The sequence below is a fragment of the Mesocricetus auratus genome, unplaced genomic scaffold (assembly GCF_017639785.1).
Source record: "Mesocricetus auratus isolate SY011 unplaced genomic scaffold, BCM_Maur_2.0 Super-Scaffold_100021, whole genome shotgun sequence".
NCBI lineage: Eukaryota > Metazoa > Chordata > Mammalia > Rodentia > Cricetidae > Mesocricetus > Mesocricetus auratus.
In genome coordinates, this window is record NW_024429202.1 from 35448132 (window position 1) to 35475347 (window position 27216).

Below are 27216 nucleotides of genomic sequence, written 5' to 3' on the forward strand. Positions count from 1 at the left end.
AGATTTGTAGTACAGGAAGAAACTGAATGACAGCTCTGAGACCTACCCTGGAAAGGTCTTCGCCAAGGAATGGAGGTCCTGAAATGCTAAGTCTGTCACCAAGTAGTTGTGTTTCAAGGGAGGGAGGGATACCCAAACCCCGTGCGGACAGTGTTCAAGTAAGTGAGAAACAGTTTGCAAGCTTCTCCAGTGGGTATGCCATGAGATAGCTTCACATCCCTGAGGCAGATCCCCTGGTTGAAGTAGGTGGTGGACAGTGGCCTAAAGTGGCTCTGCGACCTTGGGGTCTGGGTGGTCCTTGTCTCGGGTATTGCCCCTGGAAGCTCTGGGTAGGAATAGGGTTAGCACAGTGATCCAAATCCAGTGCTGAGACCAGGTACCTCCAGGTAAAGAGTTTGCTTGCTTTCTATGTGGTGTGTTAGTCTGCCCTGAGCCTGCTCTGGCTTCCTTTGCTACCCAGGCTGCTAAGCCAGGCCATTCCCCTGGCCAAGGGCTGTGGGAGGCTTTGAGTATGCTTTGGGCAGGAGCTGGCTCGGAAGCTGGCTTGAGGGAGCATCTTGAGAATTCTCTATTGGCTTACCAATCTGAAGTTCTAGAGCTGTCATCTTTGCGGGGGCCGGGGGGGGGGGTGTTTGGCCCTTCTCTTGGGTGCATACAAGGTCATAGCCAAGGCCTATAGTTTTCTGTTCCCATGATCCCCCAGTGTAACTGTAACATAAACGGCACACTCGTTGAGGGTATAGGTAACTGCTTATTGTAGAAATTACTTACAGGAGAAATACAACCAAGATGAGGCAAGTACCGCCACCAAACCGGAAGCTGAAAAGAAAGAGTGCGGAGTCTTTTATTAGAACCTCCGTACACAACTCTAGCCACCAAAAAGTGGGCCTGGCTAGTGGCATAGTTCACTGCCCTATCATTATCACATCCATTTGGGTCTTTAGCGTACCGCATGGCTAATGGCGCAGTCCTAAAGTCTCTTCCTACAATTCCCCTATTAACCTAAAGAAGATATTCAAACTTAAAACAAAACTAACTTGTGTCAATGAACAAAATGTCTCAAACATCTATGCCATCTAAAACTAAGCTTATCTGAAAGAAATACCCAAGTCTGAACATCTCCTTCCACCCCAGTAGTGATATCATTTGAGTGTGAGGTCAGGGAACAGCTTACCGCTCTGTATCTGCAGAATGACAGATGCCTCCTTGCATCCCCTTTATATGAATATGATGCATGGTGCTGCATTTGTGCATTAAAATGCCTGAGTACAAAATCAGTAGTTGCTTTCTTTTCAGTTCATGCTTCTGTTGTAATTGATGTCTATTTTAATCTGCAGATATCTGACAGAAATGCACAGACACACACACACACACACACACACACACACACACACACAGAGAGAGAGAGACTTTGTTGTAAAAAAAAAAAGGCCTCAGGGATTTACTAACACATGATTCAAACTCCTGGTCTCAAGTGATAATCAAGTGATCTTCCCAAGCATTGAGATTTCAGGCGTATGTCTAGCTAGATTTCTGGTGTTAATTTGTTTAGTTTTTGTTTTATTTATTATTTGAGACAGTGTCTTCCTATGCAGCCCAGACTAGCTATGTAGACCAGACTGGTCTTGAACTCATAGTAATCTGCTGGCCTCTGCCTCCAGAGTCCTGGGACTAAAGGTGAGGGCCATCACACACCTGCTTCTGTTTGTAGGTTTTTTTTTTGTTTGTTTGTTTTGTATTTAAAGAAAAATCATCAGTAGTTAGCGATTATAGATGTGAATTTCAGTGGCTTTGTGTGGAATTCACTTACTTGATTCCTGGTGACATTTATGGGGCTGGGAAACATTCAGGGCTGGTTTGTGTAACTGCCTGCCTGCCTTGGGGCTTTCCAGTCACACGGCTGCTGGAAGCCCCAGGTGCCTATGAGAGGGGGGGTTGAGCCAGGGTTTTCTCTATATCTCCTCCATTCAAACTGAGGGGGGGCCTGGCCGGAGGATGCAGGTTCCAGTACATCCTGGACAAGCATGGGGGTGGAGGGTGGGGCAGGCCTGTAGTCAGTAATCTCACCTTAGCCTTCTCTTCTTACAGTCTCAGCAACTCAGAAACTCTCCTCTGAAAGCCGGCTCACCTCTGCTCCAGCCCTGAGTTTGGGATCTAAAGGTTTGTGAAATCAGGGGGTAGGGGCCAGAGGGCAGGGGCTGGTGTATTACAATACAGAGTTCAGAGTTAATTCCCGGGGAAGGGTCCTTAGCCCACCCACATCCCTCTGCTGATGACTTCAGGGGCATTTGTTTGGGGGGGCATTTTAATTTTGATCAGCTATTAGTTCATGCCTAGTATTTCCTTTAAGTGTGACTTTAGTGGCACAGTTAACAATCTTTGCAATTACCGGAGAAATGGCAGTGATTTTCCTGTGATTCTATGGTGGCTGTATGCTGCAGACAGACCCCTTCCTGTTCTCCTGTTAGACCTACCACTGTACCCTGTGGTTCATTGTGTGCACTAAGAAGCCTCGAGGTGACTATATCAAATCTGGTTTTGAATACCGAATTAATAATTGTTGTGATATTTAAATAGCCTGAAACCAAAACCATTTAAAACACCAGAACTCTTGAGAAAGAGTCTTTAGGTTTTGGTATTGTGTCATTTGAAAAAAAAATGAGTAGTAGTTACATGCTTATGGCATAGGAGGACTGGCCTGGCAAGGACCAGCATCATCCTGCTTTCTGATGATGCCCTCGCCACTGGCCAGAGGTACTCTACCTAGGCCTTACGGCAAAGTAACTCAGTTTCCTTACCAAGCAGAACTCTTTCCAGCCTAGCAATGTTTTATCTTCCCTCAGGTAGATAAAAAATATATTATCCAAAGGAACAATGTAAAAATAATTTTATTAAGTTACAAAAGGCTCCATTATTCTTTAAATAAATGAAATTAATTGTTTAAGTTGTCATAGTAGGAAAGTATATATTGTTTCCTGGGCTAAAAACACTAATGTAAATGTGTTTTGGGATAAGTGCTTATTTAATATTCTGGCAGTTGGGTTGGGACTTCTAGGAACAGGAAATGTCACTAACTTTAAAAGATCTTGTGCATTAAGGCTTTTTGGCTCTCTGGGGTACTGTGGCAAAGCAGCCCTTGGCTCTTTTGACCCTGTGTTTAAAGACAAATGCTGTGAAATTCATGGATAAGAATTGGCACACATACTGCTTGCATTTGGCTTCCCTGGGCACAGCATTGTAAATAGCAGAGGTGAGACATTCCCTTCAGTGCCGGCCTGCACAAAGGTACAGTCTCAAAGCACACTGACATGCCAGTAGGAGATGATATTTATTGAGTACTTAATGGGGTTGAGCATTTCATACCTGTTGTCTAATTCGATTCTCTCAATAACCCTGCGAGGCTGCCCTCAGCCTTTAACAGATGAAGTGGCCAGCTTGAAGAAGCTAAGCAATTTATCCAAGTACTAGTCTTGGCAGCTTTGCTCCGGACCATTTTCCTGTGGGCGTGTTATCTTTGCACGCCCCTGCCACCGTGCTTGGCATCGGCCATAGCCATGATGATTCTTGGCGTGTTGTTGCACCTGCATTTTCCAGGTTAATGGATTGTAAAGAGAAGCCTTTTCCTTGGGAGAAGCCTTCCCGCCAGCCTGGTTCTAGAGCCGCATCAGTCCCAAGTAAACACACAGGAGGCTATATTAATTATGAAGCTGTTGGCCTTGGTTGTTTCTTACTGGCTTGCTCTGACTTAAGTAATTACCCCACAATTGTTAATCTAAGTATTTCTCTTACCGGAGAGGTTTCCGGGCTTCCTACCCCATGGTGTTACATCTTGACTCTCTGTGTTTCTTCTTCCCAGAGTCCTTCTGGACTCCTAGTCCCTCCTATCTTGGTTCGCTATTGGCCAACAGTGCTTTATTGACAAATAACAGGACATCCCCATCAATGGATGGTGTCTGGAAGACATCCTTAATTATTTTAGCCGTGCAGTTGGAGTGGACATGCTCCTTTCTCTGTGGCCATGAGTTCCTCATGTTTATCTGTGACTACCCTCCCAGGACTGCTGTTTCAGGCTTCAAGCACAAAACACAGTGATGCTGCCTCAGAATTGGATAGCCAGTCCTGTCTGTCTGGGAAAGAAACCAGCTGTGGATGTCTAAAGAGGATTATAGCTTTGCCAGGTGAAAAGATCGGTAGCTACAAACAGAACTCCCAAGTACTTCAGTGAGACCCAGATTCATCCCTTTTCCTTCCTTTCTTATTTACTTCTATATTTATTTATATATTGCTTTGGGTGGAACCCAGGACCCCAGATAAGGCAAATGCTCTACCACTGTACCACACCTGCCTGATCCAAGACCTTGGTTTCTGAGATACAGTTTTCTGGCACTGCTTATTTATTCGCTTTCTGTGGTATATTCTTGGAATGACTAGGATGACATAGTAACTTTTTTCTTCATTATAGAATGCATCTCTTTATTCTAATTTTTTAAGTGCATGCACTGCCAAGATGACCACAACACACACAGACTCCTCAAGACAGTTGTGAAAAAAGAATCCCTCTCATGTTGAAATTTCTTCTAATTTGCACATTTGCAGTCTTTGTATTTGTGAGCACTGTGTATCATTGTATAATCTCAATATGTGCTCTCTGTCTTACTGCTCATCTTTGTAGTGTTTCTTCCTGTTAGGGCAGGATGGTTGTGGAGTTGCAGGGCCGTCCCTGTGCAAGCCATCTATGGAGTTCAGACCCATCCCTGTGCAAGGCGTCTATGGAGTTGGACACTGAAGCTTTCTTCCAGTAGACATGATGCCTCTTTATACTTCTCTGCAGCAGAGTCCTTTCCTTGCCATAACTCCTAAGAGGAGGCTGCAGAGCTTCTTAGTAGGGATAACTTTATGGCTCTTGATTCATTTTGCTGTGATGGGCCATCAGAGTCACACCAGTATTCAGAAGCACAGAAACAAGGTTTACCCAGTCTTTGCTTCCTTGGAAGTCAGAGTGTAAATGGCTGCTCCACAACAGCATTGGAGTTCATCTCCCCTAGATGATCTTGTCTTAGGTCAGCTAATACCAACACTGCTGCTGCTTCCAGGCAACTAGGATTTGTGACTCTTGTGTTTTTTAGAATTGGTTTCCTCTTAAGCAGTCTTGAATTTCAGGGGTAGTACTGGGGCTCACTGACTTATCCCTGCCTCTTGATGGCTCCCGTGGCCAGCCCTATTTTATGTTTCCTCTGGGGAATGCCACCCATTCTTTGAATGGACTCCCTGAGTGAGAGCAGGTGAAACGCTCTCTTAGTCTTGGCTTATCTTTTTCTCTCAAGAGTGACTGTCCCTCTTGTCGGTAGGTTGTTCTCTCTCTCTCTCTCTCTCTCTCTCTCTCTCTCTCTCTCTCTCTCTCTCTCTCTCTCTCTCTCTCTCTCTCTCTCTCTCTCTCTCTGTGTGTGTGTGTGTGAAGAGTCATGATGACAGAGCAACAAAAGATTAAATTGAGTACAAGAGAGCATGGGCAATCAGGGGACACAGTAAGCTCCAAGTATTTAAGACCACTGCCAATAAAAGGTGGCAGAGTGGTTTATAGTCACCTCTTCTTTTTCTTTCTTTCTTTCCTTCCTCCCTTTCTTTTTTAAAGAAAAATGTTAGTAAGAGTATAGGCTAATGATAAAACGTGTAATACAGTAAATATATATGCTGTGAGCAGTCCTTTCTCATCAAGTGTAAAGTCCTGTACACAATTGCATGTGCACTTACATGTGACTTGTGGCATAGTAGGTGTGTTGCATCAGCATCACCATAAATATATTTTGTCATGTCACCAGGCTGTATGAACTTTTATGTTCCATTAACCCTTATGAGACCACTATTACATTTGTGATCTGTCAATGACTGAAATTTCATTGCATGGCACACAATTATTTTCAGTTAATTTGTTGTGCCTGGAATGGGCAGATAGTCTACCAAAGGTACTGTTTAGATTCTGAATTTCAGAAGGAGATGTGTTGTGACTGGGCTTCTTTGTAGGTGTGCATATTGGGCATGGCATGCCCAGACTCTAGATTCCCAGAGATCAGTAATAGGCTGTGTGTTTTCAGCTGCTGCATTTTCAGCTGCTGCATATGCACTGTTCTATTATGCAGCATCAGGTGACCAATACAGCACGCAGGAGACACCTCTTTTTATTACTTCTTGGTTAGCATTTGCTAACTCCCCCAAATGACTATTCCGATTCTTCATGAGGTTTTTATGGTGTTTTCCCTGATTTTCCAAGAGTACAGAAAAGTTTCTTTGTGGGGTACCTTTTAAGATGTTTTTTTGTATTTTGTTTGTTTTGAGGGAAGTGGGAGGGTGAAGAGGAGATGATTGGAGGGAGGGCTAATGGGGAACAGTGGGTATGAGACGCCACCTTGCTAATGGTATGAACTGCACACAAGTTGTGCGTCTTTTGCAGTTGGGAACCCTCTCTGCTGAGGATGGTCCTAGGCACTGGAAGATGTAGGAGAACTTGGTGCATTCTGGCCTTTACCTGCCTTAGATAATCTCGCCCCCAAGGCCTGCTTTCTCTTCCCACAGTCAACCCACAGTGTGGCGTGCACTAGGGAACCCGGGGATTTGGGGTTTTGCAGGCCAGTGTGATTCTGTCACGCGCCTTGCGTCTGCTCCCATGGCCTGCCTAGGTTTCCATTCTGTTTCCTTCTGCAGTGAGTGCTGTTAGATTTGTTAATAGTTTTTAATGCCTTCAAATCAGTGTAATGGTGGACTAGTCCCTTTGTTTTCTTGATGCGTAATGCTGGCGAGACTCGGGAGTGGAGGGAAGTGTTGGTCTCAGGGAGAACCCCGATGTGTGTAGTGTAACTCCATCCACCTAGGTGTGTGGCCCCCGTGTGGAGACTTAGGTAGGAAAGTGGAGCTTTCATCTCTAAATTGGACTGATGATGACGGTAGTGGATGGAACCAAGGGTTGGTTTTTCCGATACTGAGCACTGTTCCATCCACAAACCATGTTTCGTGTTTCTGTTTTGGAGGGCCTGCAGGGGCTTTAGTCCCTCTAAGTGCTTTCCCATTGCAGTGAGTTCTGTGATGTCGTGCAGGTGAAGTCCCCACTCTGAATGCTGGACAGTCGTGCTTACCTTCCCCTCTCTATATGTGCTGTTGGCTCTGTTCTGGAAGCCCAGAGTGTTTGATTGTGGAGTCTTGTCTCCTTTCATTCTGTATTCCCTTAATTTTATGGCTATCACATCGTTGAGCCACCATAGGCAATAGAATGTAAGCTACATAGATGAAGTAGAGGTCTAGTGTTGACATTACTGGTAACCACATTTCAAAAGAAGAAAGGAATGCATGAATGTAATTTGTCATTCAGTTGCTGCCTCTAGAGTCTAGTGTCATTCAGTTGTTACCTCAAGCGTCCAGTGCACATGCCTACATGGTCAGCGGAAGATTAGAAGCCTGACAGCTAGTTAACTCAGCCAGCAGTGTTTTATACCAGTGTTTCCCTGGTGTTTTGTGGAAGGCATTTTTGTAGATGCTCTAACTTGGTGCCCCGATAAGACACATTTATTTAGGAACATTTCTGTCTTCGTGTGTAGAACAGGGCTTGGCAAACAGCCCATGGACTGAATCTGTCTCACTACCTCTTGTGTGATCCATCTTAGTAGAACACAGCCTGGCCAGGCATGGTAGTATACATAAATCTAACACTTGGACCATGGAGGCTGGAGGATCAGGAATTCAAGGCCAGCTTGGCTAGATGAGTCCCTGTCTCAAAGAAACACACAAAGGACAAAAAGAAAAGAACACAGCCAGGATTGTTCAATTGCGTGCTATTTGTGGCCGCCTTCGTGGTAGCATTGTCTAATTGAGTAATGGTGAGCTTGGGACCTACGAAGGCTGAGATACTGTCTTTACTAGACCCTTTCTTAAAGAAGCCTGTTTACCGTGTGTGTAGGGCTATACAGGACTGGAGTGGGATGCTGCTGTATTGGAGCCTTGCCTGTCTCTTTCTTGGCACTAGAACTCTACTCTTTTCTGGGGCAGGAGGAGGAGGCAGCCTTCAGCGGAAGGTTCCTGAAACACTGTGTGGTTCCTGGAAGATAACAAGCCCTTCCTAAATGTTAGCAACACCCCCTATCTTTCATCCCATGCTTCAATCTGTAGACTTGTTTCTTTTCCATGGGAAAATTTGAGATCCGTTTCAAAGTATTATCCAGTAGGAATAGATTGTAAACTGTGTGCGGGCTACGGATGTAGCTTCAGTGACCCCTGCAACCACATTTAAAAAGTAAAAGAAAGCAGACAGGTTTAATAATGTGTGGATTAACCCAGTGGAACCCACGTTATGCCGACATATAGTCAGTGTAACAAATTTGTTACCTGCCAGCCTTTCCTGAAGACTCCAGAGTCCCTCCCCATAGTGGACAGTCTCGTCCTCAAGTACCAGCTGACTGTCCTGTAATAGCCACTCCTGACGCTGACTGTGCAAGGCTGGTACATTCCTGACAAGTATGAGCGCTTGGCCCAACAAGACGTGGTATCACCCCCCCCCTCCGCCCCAGATGCCAGCTTCGAGAAAACCTCCTTTGCTTCTGACTGATCCCTTGCAAGTTCCCGCGGCTCCCCCTTCCTGTTCACGAATGTCCCGTGACAACAACCCCAACCCGGGAAAGGCCCTCGGTACACCTGTAGCCACACAGTTTGCAGACATCAGCTATAGCTGGTTTATTAGGAAGCACGCAGCTTGGGAGCTTGGGAGTGACGGGAACGAGGATGCACACGGTGTGGGTGCAGCCTGAGAGGGGCCGCAGAGTTCCCCTGCCCTCCGCAGTTCCTTTCAGGATATCACCCCAAGGGGGCTTACTGAGCCACAAAGTCCCCAATCCCACGTTGAAGAGCAAAGACCCCATCACTGTCCACCTTCCCCACCAGCGAGCAGTGAATGTAGATCCGACACTCCCCACTCTTTCATTGTCTCGGGATCCCCGTGCCGCATCCCTTCACAGGCACAGGCTCCATTGTGGCCTGCCGGGGCTCATGAGCCACGGTCACTCAGGAAATTCCGAGTGTTATTCTGGGAGCTCTGTATCAGAAGCCAAAAAACCAGCCCAGGGATGCTTTTTTTATTGTTTCCGTGACCAAGGCAGCACCGGCTCAAGGCCCACTCCTTTCCCACTCCATCCCCACCCCGTCCCCAGCTGGCAAGACCTATTTAAAAACGCTTGTCTGTGAGCAGCTGAGGCTTTCTTAGTTTCCACTCTCCCTTGCCCTTGTCTGAGTAACCCTGAACCTCACACTGCGCTGGTAACTCCCCCACATCTCGGTTCTCAGGAAGCAAATGCAGGAAAATATAGCAACATTACTGGGGATCTTTAAATGGAGCATTGTGACTGCACTTACAATAACTGGCTGAAGACTAACTGAGCTGCAGGAGATAAGTCTCCCTGTGGCTTTTCTGGGAAACGGGCTATGTGGCTCAACTCTCCCTCCTGCCCACCGTCCCTGTGGACACTGGGTGGATCCCACCAACCTGGGAGCTTGCCTCAGAACCTCAGCGGCCCTGAGAGACAGCTCGGCCTCGCCCAGCCAGGTTTGGGGGATAGGGTGCTGCTGGTAAAAATTAGTGTAGCAGCAGGTTGTAAGTCCTCAGGGTAGCCGTTAGCCTCTCTTCTGACTCGTGTGATGTTTCTGCATTTGTTTTCCCCTCGTGTTGGGAGTAGAAACCCGGGTACCTTGAGTGTGTGCTGGGCGAGAGAGCTCAGTCATTGAGCTACACCTGCTTGAGGTTTTTTTTTTCCTTTGGTTTTACGAGACAGGGTTTCTCTGTATTGTTTTGGAGGCTGTCAGTCCAGCCTGGCCTTGAACTCACAGAGATCCACCTGCCTCTGCCTCCCGAGTGCTGGGATTAAAGGCGTGCGCCACCATCGCCCGGCCTGCTTGAGTTTTAATGTTTCTTGTTTTAGGTTTTTATCTGAAGCTAAATTCAGGACTCCGGGGCCTGAGCTCCATCTTCAGATCTTGCCTTCTGTAGTCAGCCTTTGTCGGGTAGAGTGTTTCTTGCTGTTTCAGTTGCTGTCACTGGAAGGTGAGTTTTGTAGATGAGGGAGAGTTAGAACTCGGACAAGGCTGGGGGGTGTGGTTCTGTGGCGGAGAGTCTGTTCAACTCCAGATGAGACAAGCAGAGCAGTGCCTTGTGCACAACCTCACTCAAGCGCTCTCTCCACCTCATATATGCAGCACGGGTGGGCAATGTCGGGAGTAGTGCCAGCATAGGAGAGAGTGGTGACCGATGCTCACGGAACGTAGCTGCTGAAGGAATGTCTCAGAGTTGAAAGGTTTAAGCGTTTCCTATTCTGGACATGGCTTTGTGCAGATTTTTTAAAACTGAAGAGTGTGGCTGAAATGGCCTTTGAGTGTCTTAGGGTATAAGCACACTTGTGGCCTCGCTCTAATGCGGAGATCCTTGGCAAAGGATATGGTGTTTGCATCTGACTTTTACTTTCTAGGGGATAAGATACACAGCCAGGTTAAGCAGTTTTTCTGTAGTTAAGAAGGCATGAAACTTACAGCGTGTGTGTGGGTGTGTTTGTGTAAATGATGGTATTTAAAATAGTGTCTGTGGAGGGAGGAGCCTGTAGAGTCAGCAGCGTTCTAGAAAGAGCTGTAAACGAATCAGGGTGTGATTCAGAACTTGATGTCATGTGGTATCACAGCGGGCGATGATACCTGGGTTGGGAACAGCAACAGTGAATTGAGCTGGTGTGTGTGTGTGTGTGTGTGTGTGTGTGTGTGTGTGTGTGTGTGTGTGTGTGGTGTGTTCCTGTGGGAGTGATGCCCAGTGGAGGCCAACGTCAATGTCCGATGTCTTCCTAGTTTGCTCTCCACAGGGTCTCATTGATTGGCTAAGCTGGCTGACCATCAGGCCCCCAGGATACTCCCATTCATGCCCTGCCTTCCTACACCAGGATTACAGGCATGCCCCATCATGCCTGACATTTTTAGAGGGTGCTAAGTCAGCCCCATAACCTTTGCTCAGCAAGTGTTTTACCCATCAAGCCATTTATTCCCCTGGCTCCTGAATTGGTGTTCAATATTTTGAACATGAAGATGGTTAGCAGGCTGAAGAAAATACTTTTGAGAGCCTATTTTTGGTCATTTAAAACACTTCTGCTACTGAAGGAAGTCATTCTGACTAGCTAGCTGCCTGGGTTTTTGTGCACCAGCCTGGTGTGTCACTTGCTTCTCGTCCCTGTGTGTCGTTTTGATGCTTACACCGAGATTCTGTCCTTTTACAACTGTGGTTCTTTCTAGTAAGAGACTTGGGACCTGATTTGGACAGATAGGTCAAGAAAATTTTCACCTTCCTCTTACCTTGCTCCTTAGGGTAGAAACCAGTATTTTGTTAGGACTAAAAAAAATGTTTTAAAAGCTGGTATTTCTCATAAGAAGGCAGTTGAGACTTTCTTTGAGTCTGTAAACCTTTCTAGAAAAAGTATGGTGGTACTGGCAGTGGTAACTAGCCTTTTTCTTCTGCCCAGAGTCAAAGTCCCCGTCTCAAAACTGCCTTTCCTCTCTCAGACCCACCTGTCATTCAAATCTATATTTTGCCTACAGCTGTTCCCAGAAGCACCCTGGGGCTTCGGCTTTCCCCAGTCCATGGGCACTCTCGGGGGTTACCTGTCAGTTCCTCTCCCTGCTTCTCTCAACTCAGGCTTGTTAAGTGTCCGGGAACTCCCTAGCCTCCCAGTTTTGGGGAACTTGGGCTGGTAGAGTCCCCCTTTTCATTCACTCTGCTGGAGGCAGAGGTGGCAGGATTGTAGGCAGATGGTGTTAAGGATGGCAGTGTGGTAGCTGGGGGAGGCCCAGTGATTCATTCTGGTATTTTCCTAGTAGCCTCTTGGAAATGCTTGCTCTCTCTCACCCCCTAGTTTGAGAACCGAGGCCTTACTTAACTTAGATAGTTGACTCTTAACTCCTTAAGACTGGACTGCAAGGTGAGCTTACCTGCTTGGTCCAGGACAGCCCGCCCAGCCTTCGTGTGAATAACGCGGAGCCCCATCATCTGCCTGTGTTTAGAAAGTAGGAAGCCGAGGTGAAGGAAAACATGTGCTGTTTCTCCCTGGGATACGGTTCTGTATTTCACTGTCCTACATAGACTTCGTCTTTAGCTAGGGGTCCAGGTCTCAGAACTGCTTCTCCAAGAGTCATCTAGTCTCTCCCCTGCCTGCATTCTCTCTCACTCGCACTGGGACTGGCCCTGAGCAGTGGGCAGTGCTGAATCAGACTTTGCATGTCACCATCGGCTTAGCATACAGTCACCAGTATAAAGGGGAATGCAAAGGACGCTGACACAAATACTGCCTCAGAGCCCGAGACTTCCCTGCCCTGTCTTGTATCCCAGACTCCCAACTCCCACCTTCTGGAGTTTTCCTGGCTGCTTCTGCCTTCATCTCACGTGTCACGTGTGTGGGACTTCCCCTTCCTTTCGGTGACTGCAAGGGCTTTCCTCTTTCTTAGTCAGCTGTCATTCTCTCTCATTTCTTCACCAACAAATCATCCCGTGCTCTCAGCAGATCTGCCTTCTCGCTTTCCTAGTGAGTTTCTGTCTTCCTCAGGCCATTGCTTCACCCAGGAATATTTCCTCCTCCTCCTCCTCCTCCTCCTCCTCCTCCTCCTCCTCCTCCTCCTCCTCCTCCTCCTCCTCCTCCTCCTCCTCCTCCTCCTCCTCCTTCTCCTCCTCCTCCTCCTCTTCCTCCTCACCTCTGTGTTACCCTGCACTGTACCTGGAGCTGCCGGGGCAGGTAACCAGTTTCCATAGAGCTGTTACCATGGTGTGGTGATTGACAGTCTGAATCACCTGAAAAGGAAGTCCCAATGAGGAAACGTCTACATTAGGATGACTCGTGAGCGATTTTCCTAATCGAGTTAATTGAGGTTGGAACCACCCTGAATGTGGGTGGCACTATTTCATGGGCTGGGTTTTGGATGAAATAAAAAGAAGAAAACAAAACTGCAGTGTTGTTGCCCACACATTGACTCACGGCTCTCTGCTTTTGAGTGGGGATGCCGATATGTCTAGCTGCTTCAGGTCCTGGCCTCCTTCACGTCCCCTCATTGATGGGTGGTAATGAGGAATTCTGAGCCAAATAAAAACCCTTCTCCCTTAAGTAGATTTTGTCAGAGGGCATTTCATCATAGCAACAGGAAACAGAACTAACCCACATGGTACCTGCTGTAAGTGGTACCTCAAACAGGGAAGTCTTTCCTTTTCTGGAAAGTAGCATGGGTATAGACTGTGTCCCTGGAATCTGGATTCAGCCAGCCTCAGAAGGAAAATGCTACGGCCTGTACGGTGCAGCTAGATCTAACACGATTGCTCCCATGTGTACTGAGCACTTGAGACATTTTTCTTGTCATAATTCCTTGAAGAGCATATTCTCATGCTGTCTACATAGCATTACAGCGTGTTAGATTTTGCACATAACGTGGGCGCATGTGTAAGTTCTTTATAGACACTGTACCATTTTCTTATAAGGGACTTTGGCATTCGGGGATTGTTGTCTGGTGGGGGAAGATACCCTGAATCTACAGACCCCCATGAAGACATCAAGGAGTGTCTGTGTCCATCATCTGGAAAGCCACCCTTTTCAAATCTCGTGTATGATGAAAGACATACGGCCCAAGAAGTTTTGCATTGAGCACTGTTGGGAGAAAATGCTTTCTAAAATCATCACCAGGTGGCTTTGTGTAGAACTTGTCATCTGATATTAGCTTGGTTTTCTAAAAAAAAGGAGTGTGACAGATTTTGCGGGATGGGGTTTACCTGTTTGTCCAGTCTGGCGCATGACCTGCTTTGATGTGAATTTGACTGTTTCTGTTACGAGGTTTCCTCTTCTTGTAATTTTGGGAAATGTCGAGTTGTGACATGTCTTGAATCCTGCAGAATCAGGGCGGAGTCGTGGCCACTGGGGCACCACCTTCATCCCCACTCCTTGTCCTGATTGTGTGTTCACTGTTAGGTTATTGAAGGAAATTGTGGACCAGTGTGTTAGATAACTTTTCGAGACCCTCTGCAGCCAGATGTCTTTTTTTTTTTAAGATTTAATTGCAAATTGGTTTTGTTTGCACATAGTTATTTCCCCCTATGATTTGCTTATTTTCCCCTGATGCCATGTAGCACTTTGCTTTTTTCTTGTCTACTTTTGGGTTGTTTTATGGCTTACCTTAAGAGGCTTCTGCAGTCATCAAGAGAGCTGTTTCATGCTGCCTTCTAAGCAAAGAAGGATCAGCGAATTAAACAGTTTGAAAATTAGATCTCCCACGCCTTTTTCTCTCGCCCTCCAAGCTGTCATCACAGGAGCATCTCACCCCCAGGGTCCAGGCTGTCACAGCTACATCGAGCCACTGTGTGTGTGTGTGAGTGTGGGGATGGGTGGGTGCGTGTGTGTGCGCGTGCCTATATGTATACACAAATAATGCTTGTCTCCTTCTGTGTAAATGAGAGCATGAGGCCTGCTGTTCTCAGAACCAGAGAAAGCACATTGGAACCATAATACTGGCTAAAAACTGCATAGGCTTCTACTTGTATGTTTCTGTTGCTTAAGATGCCCTTGTGGCAGGCCTGGGTTCTTCCCAGGGATCCCCAGGGCCCGCTTTGCTGTGTAGGATTGACATCAGCTCCTGCTACTACTTCCTGTGTATCTTTCAGTGGTTCAGGTGGGGACACCCCAACTTCTGTCCCACTGTGAAACATCTGTCTTTCTCCTTTGCCCCTCATTTCCACAAGCTTTAAGATACCTTGAAATTACAGCAACCTATAGAAGATTTGGGGTATGGGCAGGCCTTTGTCACAGAGACAGTGGGACAGTACAGGGTAGCTGTCTCCAAGGACTGCTTCTGGTGTGGTACTACCTGCCAGTGGAAGACTTCAGCAGTCTGACTGCTTTGGATTGTCCCCTGACCCACCTGGGGACCTCTGGGACATTTTGACATGACCAGGGAAAGCAGCTTGTGAATTTTCTTCTCTCTTCAGCTAGTGGTAGTGAGCAGGCTATCCAGCTATCTGCCTTCCTCCTCCAGCTGGCCCTGCTGGTTCCAGCCCAGCTGCCCCAGCAGGAAGGACTTTGCCCAGGCTCCAGGGATGTTTCAAAGTCATGCCACAGCAACCCTTTGAGGAGTAGCACAGCCCCTGGGTTTCTTTCTTGTTTTGACTAAATGTGAGTCATCACTTGTAGCTTCAGTTTGCAGGCGACCTGTGCCACACTCCCGTGGCCCTCGTTAGTAAGTAGAAACCTTGTAGGTATTTTGTGCAGGCAGCGTCTAGTTCAGAGAATGGTTATGAAGCGGTGCGAAGGGCTGGAGGAAGCAAAGATCAGAAAATAAGAAAGCCATCTGTGGCTGGAGGACAGGGGATTCCCAGAGCCTGCTCTCAGGCCTGTCTCATTGCTCCTGCCTCCACGGAGCAGAAGCCTGGTAGTCTGTCCTCGGCCGTGGAGAAGGGAAACAGGGATCTGTGTTTCCTTTTGTCCCGTAGGATCACTTCAGGGCCTCTGGCAGAGCCCCTAGCCAGAATTCACCTGACAAGGATCTATGAAATACAGCTTTCAGGCCCTCAGCTCCAGCCTTGTGGGGAAATGCCTGTGAGGTCCTGATCTCAACACACACTTGGTACCAGATTCTCTTCAGTGTAGGTGGACTTAATGACCCAATGTTGGACACCTGGCCGGGGGTGGGTAGCTTGAAGTAGCTGCTGCTTAGTCATCGTATGGGTCAGTGTCATTGGGCAATTGAAACTATGCTAATGATGCAGAGAGACAGACCTGCCAAAACTGGAAAATATAAAACCAAAACTTAACACGACACTTGTTAGGCCTCTGTGGCTCACTGTCCTAGGTTTGAAGTGGATTTCGGGAACCTGGTGCAACCAGTGGCTCTTAGCGCCACTTTGGTTGTCTCTTGTAGGCTGGCCGTCCCTCTCTCACTATTTGTGGTGGCAAGTGGCCTCCATCTACAGCATAGAGGCGCAAATGTTCGGCCCAAATTTTCCTGGTCTGTTTGATATTTTACCCCTCAGGGAGGGGCATCTTTGCCCTAGTTCAATTAGTTGCCAGCTGACTGCTTCCTGGAGAAGGAAGGAGGCACAGAAAAATACACCTGCCCTGATTATTGCAGTGGTCAGGAAGGAGGCACAGTAGTTTTGGGCAGAGTCCAGTGAGATTTACTAACAAATCAGGTGATACCTCTGTCACAGGTGACAGAGGATACAGTGACTGTCAGTTGTGGTCACCATTACTGGAATCAACACCTTTGTCACTGTTCTTGGTCAATATGTGCATCAGCTCATGTTTGGGGAATAAAAAAACCCCAAAAATAGCGTCAAGAGTTTGCTCTGAGACCATATCCTTTTAAACTTAGAATTTCACTTGCCTTCAAGTATCAGCTTTGAGTAGTAAGACTAAGTCATACTAAGAATTGAGAATAAAATTAGAATCTCTTCTGGAGAAAAAAAAAGACCCATTTAAGAGCACCTTCTTCTGTTTTCTGTTGGCAATAATAGAGTAATAAGGAAAACTTCATCCTGGCTTAAGGTTCTGGAGGTCAAGGGGCCTTGGCTCCTTGCTGAAAGAGTCCCAGGATGGTCTTGGGTGTGAGTCAGAGCATTGCATGAGGGAGGAAAGAGAGGGAGAATTCTGGCTCGTCCTCCTCCCATCAAGAACTCACAATGGAGAGATTCAGTTTGGACACATTGGCCCTTGGGAGACATATTTAAACCAAATGTAAATCATAACAAAGGGGTACTCTCTGTTGATTGCTCTGTAGAGGTTTTAACTGTCAGAGTAAGGTAACGTCACCCTTTCAGCAGGTGTGACGCAGTGCTCACTTTCCCAGGGTTGGGCCCCTGAAGAGAAGGGGTTTACAGTCCATGCTCCATGTTTGGCCCTGTGCCAGGCACATGGAGAAGGGAAGTTGCTTGAGTGTGGCGTATGTGGGGAGGGGAACAGAGTTATAATCCTGTTGCTTTCATAATGTAGCTTTTGTACCCAGCCAGTTGGTTTAAAATGCACACTCATGCACATGCCCGTGGTAATTCCCTTGCAGAAATTTGCTTTTGTGGGTTCCTCCATTCGGATGGTGGCATTCATTTCTTTGTAGAAACGGTGGAACTGTCCAGAAACCAAACCAAACCAGCATGTGGCGTCTACAGGCAGGCTTTATGAAGTAGCTAGCGGCCCATCCCCCACCCACTTGCCACCTACACATCCATCCATCCCACCCTGAGCAGTCGCCTTGGGTCTCAATGACTTGCATGCCTTCAATTCTTGAACTCATTCCTAGTCATAAGCTACCCTTCTTCTCATTTATTTAGTTCACCCTTTGCCTTGTATATGGTGCTATTTTAACGAAGCATATTTTGTATGTATTAGAAACAAAGCACACTTCAAGTTTCTGGTTGCAAGATAAATGTAGAATAGTAGTTGTTATAGATTATTTGAATAACCTTTAAAGTGAAACTTTCAATATTTTCTTTGCTTTTTAGACTCTATTTACTTGGGTTCTGAGAGTTATAAATACGTAGTTATTTCCATATATGCTCATTTTCTCATGGCTCTTGTACATATTAATTGAACCAAAGGAAGTATACCACCCCTTCCCTCCCCTCCTAGCCTTTCTCCTCCCCTTCCCTCTCCATTAGTACATGATAACTATACAGAAGGATGGGTTTATTGTGACAGTTTCATACATTCCGTTTTAATTTGGAGTTTGTATTTAAGTTCTAATGTTCATCCTCATCCTTTATGGCCTCTGTCATGTTGGAATGGGTGTGGAATAATGTGATTCCCATAGTTTCTGAGCCTGGAAGCCATTGACCATAGAGAAAAACAGTTGCCAGGCAGTGTACCTGAGGCTTTCTTCTCTCTGAAGTTCAGGTGTTGGGAGTCTGTTTGCAGGGTGATGATGTTAGACGGGGAACCTCTGGGAGGTGTTTACATCTTGAATGGATTTGCATTCATATCCCTTTGCCTGTTGTGTTACATGGCACAGAGAAGAAGGTGCTGGTCTGTTAACTAGGATGCTTCCTACCAGACATGTAATTGTGCTGAGAGACAGCTGCTGTGGCTGAAGGCAGCACTGATGGGTGGAGAAGGTAGTGGTATGTATCCCCTTCTTCACCAGTGGCTCAGGTGGGAAGTGCTGCCGTCTCTGGCAGAGTTGTAGGTTTGGGCAACATGGTGAGGATTGCCTTGTGGGGACTTGCAAGTAAGTTAGAGAGTTCTGGAAAGTAACAGCTCTGAAGTGTGGTTTCCACATCCTCCCAACTTCCCCCTTGCTCTCTGTCCAAGCTGCTGGCTAAGCAAAATGGGCTTGTGCCTTAGAACCAGCTCCCCCAAGATGGCAGGGTCAACATAGGGGTTTCTTTGAAGTGATAAGTAATAGTTTGTGGAAACGGTGGTGAAGTTACTGTAAGTACTGTGGTAAGTTCTAGGCTAAGATGGCCTGTCTTACCTGCCTTGGGAGCCTCTTACATAGTCTCTGGGGATCATGGACCCACTTTCTCTCTTACGTTTGAAGGTCCAAGTTGTCCCAAATTCAGGAAGCTTGATGGAATCTCCTGAGCTGGCAGTTGAGTTGGTGCCTGCTCGAAATAATGTGCCCAGATACGTTGATGACAACTTCAGGGATTACCTGGTGGGGACTTAGTCTGTTTCCCATGATTACAGTGAAATATCCGAGGCTGGATGCTTTACCGAGAGCAAAGGGCTTATTAATATCTCTGGAGGCAGAAAGTCTGAGCTTGCTTGGCTAGCCTTTTGTGCAGCCTCTGCACAAGACATCATGGCCAGTGATAGCATTGCAGCTGAAGGCATGTGACAGGGAGTTAATACAGTGAAAAGGGAAGCCGGGCTTGGAAGGAGCCAGGCTCACTTTGAGAACAACTCAGTCTTACAGAACTGATCTGGAGTTTCCTTCTGGGGGCAGCACCCTCCAGCCTCTTTGATCATTCACAAGTCTGTCCATGCCCATGATGGTCTTCTTGTGGCTCACCTGATGGTTGCTGGTCTGTCTGTAGAATGAATAGCGCATCTTCACTGTGGTAGGTAAACCTGAGGGAGATCCTCACTGTGTCACTTTTCAGGCTGAACGGGTGGCCACCGTGAGGAAGGGCAGTCTGTTAGAAGCAAAACACTCGGCAGCTTCACGAATCTGTTGCTGTGTCAGTATAGATAAATTCCTTTACTGAAAATGGTTTGTCTTGTTTGGTTTATGTGGCATGGGAGTTGGCTGACTCTGCTTCACTCACAGCCTTGGCTCTGGTGGGTTCCAGACACTTTCATAGACCTGTTACTTAAATCCCCAACATTATAAGCTGTGTTTGGTCTCTAGCAAGCAATAGAGGAGTATATGTACTTGCCCATGCCTGTAAAGAGACGAAGATGTACTCCTTACTTGAAGTTTTTCAGGAGAGCAATTAAGAACCTGGTGCTTTGATAATTGATGGGTTGAAACCGGCCAAGGCGCTTAGGGGAAACACACCTTTTCTGAGACTTCCTTGGGTGATGTCAGAACTTCCCTGCCTAGGGCCTGGATCAAGTGTGCTTAAGGCATATTTAAGAGCTAAAGGATGCCGTGGGGGCTTGTCTAGTGGTTATTTGTTTTTGCATTTTCATTTAGTGAAGGTTACGTTATGTTTTAATTGCAGAAGTCACCGAGACAGATTGTCTCATGGTGGACTGCGTAATTGACACTCAAGCTGGTTTCACACTGGTCCCAGTTTCTTTTGCTTCTGTGTTCTCTGTCTACTACCGCCTTTCTCCTGGTGTGGTTTTGCTGGGCTCATCGTCTTTCCCTGGAGGCATTTTGTGGTCTTCAGCTGACCCCCATTTTCTCCCTCTTTGTGTGACCTCCCCATCTGCTCTTCTGTGGCATGAAGAGGGACACGTGCATATTTATCCACACAGATCCTCCTTACACAGTATGAGCTTCACTGTGCATTGTGCCCCCCCCCAAGCCTCCAGTGTTCTTTGGTGGCCAGGCACACTACCCTGGCATGAAACACATGCAGTTTGCCTGGCATCATCCACAGCTGAACCTCTGCCTCTATTCTTTTATATGAGGGCCAGCAGTGTGACTGGCTGTTCTTAATCCCTTGACCACCACCCCCTTCCCCCTTGTCCCTTTTCCCCCTCTGGTACTGGGGATGGAACCTAGGACTTTGCATATGCTAAGCAAGCACTCTACCAGTGAGCCAGTGAGCCGTGTCCTTGACCTTTATGTTGAGATAAGGTCACACTTTGTCTGCCCTTGCCCTTGGGTCCCCATGCCTGAGCCTCTTGAGTACCAGGGTTTACAGGTGTGCTCCGCCAACCTCGTCTACCAACCCCTCCGTTTCTTGAGACTGAATAGGTAAGGACACAGGTCAATCTGTTTCTCTGCACAGGGCTCTAAGGCCACAGCCTTAGTAATAAAGCTCACAATGGGACGTTAACCTCACTGCTTTCTGTGACTAGATTCCATGCAGCAGTAACGATTTTGGAAGGCTGGCCAGTGATCCTTGAGGCTTCAGAGTTATTGTCTTTCCACAGGCAGGAGGTGTTGTTTTTGAGGATTCTTATTAAGAGACAGTTTGGAGAATGAAGTGTCTGGCAAGGGAACTTAGCATCTCTTAGGGCTAGGCCACAGGCTGACCTGTCCCAATGGTTGCTACTGTATTTGGCTTATAGGTGCTGCTGGGCTTGAGGCTCTTGGGTCAAATGGGGTCACAAAGTCATCTGTGGGTAACCTGTTTCCTGTAAAACAGAGGGAAGAAGTGGGGGCCACTGGGGGGTCATAGTGAGAAGTGCCCTGAGGTCCTGTGTGGGGCTCTCAGGAAGGAAGGGAATAGGCCTGGCACCTCCTGGCTATAGGCAAGAAAACCTTGGGCTGTATTGTCTGTAGATGTGGGATATTTACGCATTACAACTCTGTTCAACGTGGACAGCCTGTTTATTTTTGGTGTCACCCTCTATAATACAGTAACTGTGACATTTACATTGTGTTAAGTATAAGTCACTTAGAGATCATTGAAGTGTTTGTGTGGGAAGGCATGGGTGGGTTTGCGCAAACATGGCGGTGTTAAATAAGGAACCAGAGTCTATGGATGGAGCCCTTGGGGGCAGAAATGGGTTCCTTGGGTCAAATCACTCATGGATATGAGGGGTGAAAGTTTTTGCCTTTTGTGGTCTGTATGTGGCCTGCATGTTCACAGTATGTGGGCCCCATTTGTCCCTTCTCCAAGTGTGTTTGGCTCAGGACACTGTCTGGACTGAGCAGTATGTGATGCAGGGCCTATGCCAGTACATTGTAAGAGTGATGTTCTCTGGAGTACAGGCCTGTGTCCAGCTGGGAAGTTGGGTATGTCTCTGAGAGTGCCATTTAGAGTTTTAGGAAAGTAGATGGATGTTGATCTTGGTGGGGATTGAACGCATGACCCAGATTGCCCTCCTGGGCAATTCTCCCACACTCTACCAAGCCCAGATTCCTCGTTAAGAAAATGGATGAGTGGCTGAGGAGGAAGCATGCTAAGTGCCATGCTGTGAGTGCCAAGGCCAGCTGCTTTCTCAGTTCTTGGGGCTTGGGCTTAGCTGCTAGAGAGTTTTGTAGATGAAGTCGACACTTTTGGAGCAGAGGGAGAGGGGTGAAGTCACCAAAGCTATTTCAAAAGTCGACTAAGATGCTATTGTCACATGTTAGGTTGTCGGACTTAGGGAGCAGAGAAGCCAAGATCCGCAGGATAGGAGGCAGCGCTGGTGGAACCCGTGTGGCAGTTTGTCCCTGTGGGATGTCACTGCTGCTGGCACTGTGGGTGGATGTACTTCCCTGTCAGTTGTGTGAAAGGGCAGAGCTAGGTGTGAGGTGACGCCCATGTTCTGGCCAGTGCCGTCGAACTCACGAGGAGCATACTTGGTGGATTTTGTGTGTGTGTGTGTGTGTGTGTTGGGGGGGTGGTAAGGAGCTATGGGGCAGCTGCTCCTGTTTTGATGTGGGTCCTAGGGATTGAAGTCAAGTCTTCAAGCTTGTGTAGTGATGGCGTTTATCCACTGAATCATCTCCCCGGCCCCTGACACATGTTTACTTAGAACAAGAGTAGCTGGGGCTGCACTTGGCTAAGTAACACCTCTGCCACAGGCATCCATCCCCTTAGTGGGTAGACTGTACACCGGAGTCTATCCCACAGTTGGTGGCAGTGGCTGGTGGAATGGCCATTACGGGTGAACAATGGTAACTTTGATTCAGCTTGTTCCTTTGAGAACTGTAAAAATGTGCTGGCCCGAGGAAGCCTAATAAATGCGCTGGGTAATAGCCCTGCATACATGTGTTCAGGTTGCCCACGGCTCCCTCCACCCCCACGAGAAGGCTACAAATTAAGGCCTCATGTTTTCCAAAAGGCAAACAGCAGGGCAGCCTGTTCCAGCTCAGCTCATCCGTGAGGCCCTGTGACTAAGAGGGAATTCACCAGTGGAACCTTCCAGAAAGTGGAGCTTCCTGACCCCCCTCCCACTCCGAGTATTATTGCTTTGCAGAGAAATGTCGATAAATCGGAGATTTTCAGGATAACCGAGCTCCTTTGCCTACAGCATACTGAGAACAGTAGTTTGGGTCACTCTGTTACTGCCATCTGAGCCTTATTAAGCTTGGGGGCAGTTTTCCTTCTGTGACCTGTGGCATGCTGCTCATACTCTGAAACTCAGTGCATGGTGTTTGATTGTGATGTAATTCACGTTCAGTCATGAAAGCCTTGACTGAAGTAGTTGTAGTGGAAATTCGCCATCCTGCGGTTCTGTGACAGTGACATCCCTGATAGCAGGGGTTTCAGCTTGGGTGGATGTGCCTGGATGAGCCAGGAGGCGGGAACCCCTTGTGTGTACCTCACAGTTTGAGACAGCCTCTCTAGGTTCATTCTGTTAGTGCTGGTTTTATGTAAGGAAGGGAGCATGCTCAATTCCAGAAATGTTGTACTTCCACTGAATTCTCAGCACAGCAAGGAACGCCACACAGACACATTGGGCTTGCCTTCCAGAGGACCGCCAAAGGGTTAGGGAGTGTGCAGCTTAGACTGATTATCAGATCTTTGGAACGTAGCTGAGCATCGATGTATTTTGTGTCATTCTCATATCTACTGTGATAATCACTGTCATTTACGTCACGAATGTCTGTAGATCTCACAGTTGTGAGTGTTCCTCAACAGTGGTGTCTCATTTAGACTGGTGGGATTGCAAACCAATGGCCAGAAGTTTGCTTTCAGAGGGTGAGTCTGTCTCCCTGCCCAGCCGCTGTTGCTCAGCTGCTGTTTCAGGCCCTGAGTGTTTCCAGGTCCTGGTGTTCTTGGTGTTTCCCATTTCAACATTCTTACTAATGTACAGGATGCATGGGTGAGACAAGGGGCATATAGGTGCCTAAAGCTTACAGTCATGTGTATGTGGTATTGCTTGGCTCCTGGGGTGGTCGGAGCCTTTGAGTCCACTTGGTCGCATGAAGATCCTTAATGGGAGATCTTGAGCTGTCTGTGGACACAGGAGAAAGTCATCCTGGTGTTTGTCATGCGGAAAGACGGGAATGAAATCACTGCCATTCCAAAGGACAGAGAGGAAACTGACATCCAAAGCTTCATCCAGAAGACAGCTGAGGGACAATCCTATTTACATGCTTCCTTGGGAGTTGTCAGAACTCAGGTGTCACCACAGGCTGGAGTTCCTCGCACACAAAGGCAAGAGGCTCCTTCTCTCACGAGTGGGATCCTTGTCACCCATGTCTGCTCAGGTGCTTGGGTCTGCTCAGTCGTGAGTCCCCGGCTGCTCTTTAAGCAAAGCCTGGGAGAACTCAATTGCACACAAATGCCATTCAAGGGCTTAGCTGGAGCCTGGGTGCCAGATGCATAATTGTTAGTAAGTGCCAAGTCTTTTTATTTATCTGTTTTTATCCGGTGTGCTGAAGCAAATACATATTACAGCTAGAGTGGTATAGTATGTTTTGGTTCACATGATTTTCTAGGAAGACACAAATTCTTAACCTGGGCCATCCTTAACCCTCTTGTATATGCCTATAGGCATAGACATATACACTAAGACTTACAAGTGTAAGTGTGTGTGTGTGTGTGTGTGTGTATGTGTTCACTCATGCCTGTCTCTTTTCTCATTTGTCTTCTGCCTTATTTGTCCCTTTCACGTGTCCTATCCACTACATTTCTCTCATTCATTCATTAGTTAATTCATTCATCCAGCCAGCCTTTTATTGAGTCTCTGCTGTTGAGGGCACTGCGATTGGCGTTGTGGACAGGGCAGTCAGTTGTGGATAGCCTTAGCACCCAGTGCAGGAAGAATGCCATGTGCAAACAGCTCCTGTCAGTCAGGTGCCACTTGTTTGAGTCCGCACAGTCTGAGCACTGGCCGCTTGTGGGCAGTCTCTAAGCCCATTCTTTCCATCAGCCCTGGGAGCAGCCATTGCAGGCTGCGCCAGCAGGGTAGGCCTCTTGGTGGTGGCCCTGGTCTACTCTTGGGTCTGTGTCTGTTCCTCTCTACACTTGAGGCACCAAGCCAGCCCTTAGCTGAGAGCTTTGTCCAGACATTCAGGCACCAAAAGGAAGGCCTATTGCAGGGCATGGGAACTTGATATGACATCCTTAGGTGAAATGTTCAGAGCATCTTGCCTGTGGTGGCTGTAGCTTGGTTTGCTCTCCTGTGTGGGTGTAGAGTGTCTCTACCATTGTCACGTTCGTGGTCTTGCTTTTGTGGACATGGCTTCCCTCCCACACCATGCTCACTCCTAGGCTCCCCCCCCCCCCTTGCTGCCTTTGACCATTCTAGAGGTGCCTGTTCTCAGGCTCATCTTATATCTCTGCCATCTGTTGCTCAGTCCCTCATCTCTGTGGGGATGCCAGTAGCATCCCATAAGGTAGCATCCTGTAAGGTTGTGAGGTGGTGGTACACGACCAGCCTTAGCAGTTCAGTGTCCTCCAGAGACCCTCCTGGTGGGAAGGTGTAACCCTGGCTTGACCCCTTCCCTGGTCCTGCTCCAGATCAGTGCCACAGGGACCCTGCTCATCTCTACACTCAGCCCTGAGTCACTTGGCTCTCCTCCTCAAGGATTTGGATGACTTTTTTCCTTGTACACACTCAAAAAACTTGAGCCTACCATGGTGTAAGAAAGAACCCCGTCCTGTTATGCTTGCATTTAGAGCCTGGGGCTGAATCCTTTGTGAATGCAGTGTCCTCAGATTGTAAGTGGCGCAACTGAGTGGCTGTATTTGGAAGTGGGGCCTCTAGAGTTAACTAAGAGTGGGGGACCCAGATGTTGACATTAGAGCCTTCCAGAAGTCATACTAACCAGGCATGGTGGTACATGCCCATCATCCTGGCACTTGTGGGGCAAAGGCAAGTGGGTTTCTGTGTTCTAAGCTGCATAGTGGGAGCCTGACTCAAACAAACAAACATAGTGGAGGGTGGTCTTTGTCTCTGTACCACACGAGGGCACTGGAAGAGGCCAGTGTGAGCCTGGATGAGAATAGCTCCAGGAATTGTCTGCAGCCCGACCCTGGACTTGCAGACGGGATAAACCTGGGCTGTGAATACTTGTGGTTTAAGACCCCAGTCCATTACTTTTTCTAGCAACTTTAGCTGACTAAGTCCTTGAGCCCCTCTTGGTACTTTGCTATGGTGACGATGCCATCTTATGAGGTGCTGAGGTACTCGTAACTCATCCAGAAAGGTGTCCCTGTTGGCTAGACTTCTTCATGCCAGGGAACAAAACCCTTTTCTCTTCTCCTGATGTTACTGAGGAGTTGGATGGGAAGGCTGAGTCCATTGTTTTTTGTTTTAATTTTGGTTGTAAGCTGAGCTCATTCTATGAGAATCATACATGCAGACCCCTGACATACTTACTGTTCTTGGGCCTATTTTGAGGACCAAATGGGCCTGGGCTTTTCTGCTGCTTATCTAGTAGCACATGAACTGTGGCGTTCATGTGCTACTAGGCAGTGACATGGCATGGCTGGGATACCCCTTTTTCTGAGGCCAGGCTGCAAAAATGATGACTTGGGCTTTGAAAGTTTTTAGTTTTGCTTGCTTTCTCTTGTTCATCTGAATTACTGGGAAGGAGAGGAGTGGGAGGTTTGGAGGAGGGATGCCAATTCTGCATAATGCGTCTCTTTTAGTCAGTTACGTAAATTGAAAACAAAAGCTAGAAAACCTAGGCACTGTGGCTGTCATTGGTTTAAAGGATTTTCTTTTCCTTTGCCCTGGAAACTAACTTAGCCATAAAACTCTCTTTGGTGGGATAAAGCCATTGTACAAAGTAAGGCCCAAGGCTATGGTAGGGTTGTATTTCTGCTTCATCCTGTCAATCAGAGTTGAAATGATGACTTCTGAGCCTCTTACTCTAGACTGTGTGCAGATGCTCTTTGACTTACAGTTTCATATTGTGGTAAGCCCATCCTAAGTTGAAACTGAGAGAATATGTAAGTTGAAAATGCATTTAACACACCTACCTTACCAAATAACCTAGCCTGGATTACCTTAAATATCCGGATAATTCTTGCATCAGCACACAGTTGGGCAGGTGGCATCTAACATAGAACCAGTTTTATTGTATTGATCATCTCATGGAATTTATTAACTATCATGTCTGAAATAATGCTGCCAATAGCAGTGTGCTAGTTTGAGGGTTTCTCCAGGTCATGAGCACTGCACATCCTCCCCAGAGAGAGTCCTACTGCATGTTGCTAGCCTAGGAAAAGATCCAGATTTGAAGTCTATTCTCTACTCACTGTGTATTTCTTTTCCTACAAGAGTTGTTAGGTTACAGCCTGGACCCTGGCAGCCCTAAGGAGCTAGGGTCAAACACCATCCGCAGTAGGCCATTGGACAGATAAGAAGTAGTGAAAAGCAGAAAAAGAGTTATTCAGTGTGACCACATTAGGAAGAGTTTCACACAAAAGAGATAGGGTGACCTCCAAATCTATCACAAGGAGGCTTAGATAGAATAGACGTCAAGCAGTATGTGTAACTAAGCAGTTAATAGTCAACTTGTGCTCTGCCCACCATCAGTAGGGCTACTGGTTTGTCTTATAAAGTTGCCTGGCAAGTTGTCAGAACTATACAACCTCCTGGGACAGGAGCTATCCCCTGTGTAGCTGGCACTACACTTCAGCCTTTTCTTCCCCTGCCAGGAGACTCCTGGAGAAATTCCAATTCA

The 27216-nt window shown here is 47.2% G+C and overlaps 1 protein-coding gene across 6 annotated transcripts in view; it reads left to right on the forward strand.

Annotated features, from left to right (window-relative positions):
- Nucleotides 1-27216, forward strand: part of Nck2 (NCK adaptor protein 2) — a 120099-nt gene that overhangs the window by 17067 nt on the left and 75816 nt on the right. For 4 of the 6 annotated variants that reach the window (XM_040729228.1, XM_040729227.1, XM_040729231.1 and 1 more), the window contains exon 2: nt 2089-2160. The exons of 1 other annotated variant lie outside the window; for it this stretch is intronic. The gene's annotated coding sequence lies outside the window, so the exon portion shown is untranslated. Of the gene's footprint in view, nt 1-2088; nt 2161-18949; nt 19085-27216 lie in introns of those variants that run through there. One more of the 6 variants, XM_040729230.1, reaches the window with a different exon arrangement.